This window comes from Camelus bactrianus, chromosome 3 (assembly GCF_048773025.1).
Source record: "Camelus bactrianus isolate YW-2024 breed Bactrian camel chromosome 3, ASM4877302v1, whole genome shotgun sequence".
Lineage (NCBI taxonomy): Eukaryota > Metazoa > Chordata > Mammalia > Artiodactyla > Camelidae > Camelus > Camelus bactrianus.
This window is the reverse complement of record NC_133541.1, coordinates 163,722,330-163,724,829: the sequence shown is the minus strand read 5'-3', so window position 1 is coordinate 163,724,829 and position 2,500 is coordinate 163,722,330. Positions and strand designations below refer to the sequence as shown.

At 76.9% G+C, this 2,500-nt stretch overlaps 1 non-coding gene and 1 pseudogene across 1 annotated transcript; both read left to right on the top strand.

Annotated features, from left to right (window-relative positions):
* The first annotated feature begins 907 nt into the window (after positions 1–907).
* On the top strand, positions 908–1,060 carry LOC141577329 (5.8S ribosomal RNA). The gene has a single exon (XR_012506210.1). It is a non-coding gene; the product is annotated as a 5.8S ribosomal RNA (ribosomal RNA).
* A 1,169-nt stretch (positions 1,061–2,229) lies between these two features.
* Positions 2,230–2,500, top strand: part of LOC141577326 (28S ribosomal RNA) — a 5,090-nt pseudogene continuing 4,819 nt past the window's right edge.

Here is a 2,500-nt window from a genome sequence, read left to right as displayed (position 1 = left end):
CCGCCCCACGCGCCCGAGGCGCCCTGCCCGCTTGTGGCCCGCGTCCCGTCGTGGGCCCCCCTCGTCCCCCGTGGCGAGAAGGGGGACCCCGGGAACGCGGGTGCGGGTTGGGGGTCCTGCCGGGCCTTGGGGGGTTGGGGGTGTGGAGGTGGGAAGGAGGGTGGTCTGTCGTCGGGACGCGGGGGGAGGGCCCTCTCCGCCCGGCCTCGTGGGGAGTGGGCTTAGGATGCCGTCGGCACGCGTTGGCGTGTGGGACTCGGTGGCGTGGGCGGTGGCCGGCCGGTGCCCGGTGTGGCCCCGTGTCGAGGGCCCGCGGCGGCGAGGACCCCCGGCCGTGGCCGGGGTGTGGTGGTCGGCGTCGGGGCGCGGTGGCCGGCGGTTGGGGCTGGTGGGGGGGGTCCGTGCCGTCCCCGCCTCGCCCGCCTCGCCCTCTCCAGGTACCTAGCGCGTCCCGGCGCGGAGGTTTAAAGACCCTCGGGGGAGTCGCCCGTCCGCCTTGGGGTCGGGGCGGTCGGGCCCGTGGGGACGTGGGAGGTCCGTCCCTCGTCCCACGGACTCCGCCTCCACCGGGCCGGGGCGCCGCGCCACGTCGCTGACGGCCGCCGCCGCCGCCGCCGTGTCCGTCGGGTGGGGCCTCACCCGGCGGGCCCGTCGGACGGCCGGTGGCCGCGTGGTGGCGCGTCCCCGCGGGAGGCGGGAACCCCCGGGCGCCTGTGGGGTGTCCGAGCCGGCACGCGCGGTGTCGGTGCCGGCTGCGCCCCGTTGTGAAACCTTCCCGACCCCTCCGGTCTGATTTCTCTCTGACTCGGCCGGCCCGAGGCGACCCCCCCCTCTCACCCTCCCGGGGTGGGTGGGGGCGGGAGACGTGCCGTGCCACAGAACCGAAGGCAGAAGAAACTTCTCGTACGACTCTTAGCGGTGGATCACTCGGCTCGTGCGTCGATGAAGAACGCAGCTAGCTGCGAGAATTAATGTGAATTGCAGGACACATTGATCATCGACACTTCGAACGCACTTGCGGCCCCGGGTTCCTCCCGGGGCTACGCCTGTCTGAGCGTCGCTTGACGATCAATCGCGCCCCCCCGGGTGTGTGCCCGCGGGGTCGCGCGGCTGGGGGTTTCCTCGCAGGGCCGCGGTGCCCTCCGTCCCCCTAAGTGCAGACACGGCGCCTCTGCCTTCGCGCCGTCTGTCCCTCCTCCGGCCGGTCCCGCCCCCGCGCCCGGGAGGGTGCGGGGGCGGGCGGCGGCGGCGGCAGGCGGCAGGCGGCGTCGAGGCCCGGGAGGTGCCGCCCGCGAAAGGGAAGGGAGAAAACGGGGGGGGGGGAGCTCGCGCGTGGCCGCGGCCGCGGCCGCCGCGTTCCCACCGGGAGCCCCTCCTCGCGCCGCAAGCGTTCTCCGGGGCGCGTGCCCGGGTGCGTCGCGGTGGTGCCGGGGTGGGTGGGGGCGGTTAGGGCCTCCGCGCCGCGCCGCCCCCACCCTCCCGTCGCGCCACGGCGGCCCCCGCCTCGCCCCGTCGGGACGGGCGGCTCCTCGCCGTGGCCGAGGCGCGCGCGCGGCCGCGCCCCGGGGATGCGTGCCCCGGCGGCGACCCGCGGGACGCCGCGGCGTCGCCCGCCGCTGCGCGCTTTCCCCCGGGCTGCGTCCGCGGCCGCGCTTCGTGCCCCTGGGCCCCCGGGGCGGCGTTCTTCGGGGGCGCCGCCGCCGCGCGTCCGTCGCCCGTCGTGGGCGTCTCGTGGCCGTGCGGAGGACGGGTGGGAGCGGAGCGGAGCGGAGCGGCGCTCGCCGGTGCGGTTGGTGTCGCGTGGTGGGGCAAGGGGCCCTGACGGTCGCCGCGGGGCGGCCGCCGGGCTTCTTCGGACCCGCCCGCCTCACGACCGACCGACCGGCGGCTGCCGCCGCCGCCCCCCTCTACCCTCCTCCCCGGCACGACGACGCCTCCGGCCTGGGCCCGGCGTCGCGCGCGCGCGCGGCTTCCCCTCTCGCCGCCCGCCCGTCCCGTGCCACGTCGCCGGCTCGTGCTCCCGTCCCCGTCCCGTCCGCCTCCCTTCTTCCTTCCGCCCTTCCGCCCTCCCGCCCGAACCCCGTGTTCGGGCGTGGGTGGGTGGGTCGGTTGAGGGGGAGGGGGACCGGGCGGTCGACCGCGGTTCGGCGCCTCGCTGGCGCGCGTCCCCTCTCCCTCCGTCCCGCCCTCTCCCGCTTCGCGGGCACCTTCTCCGTCCCCTCCGAGCCGCGACCTCAGATCAGACGTGGCGACCCGCTGAATTTAAGCATATTAGTCAGCGGAGGAAAAGAAACTAACCAGGATTCCCTCAGTAACGGCGAGTGAACAGGGAAGAGCCCAGCGCCGAATCCCCGCCCCGCGGTGGGGCGCGGGACATGTGGCGTACGGAAGCCCCGCTCCCCGGCGCCGCTCGTGGGGGGCCCAAGTCCTTCTGATCGAGGCCCAGCCCGTGGACGGTGTGAGGCCGGTAGCGGCCCCCGGCGCGCCGGGCCCGGGGCTT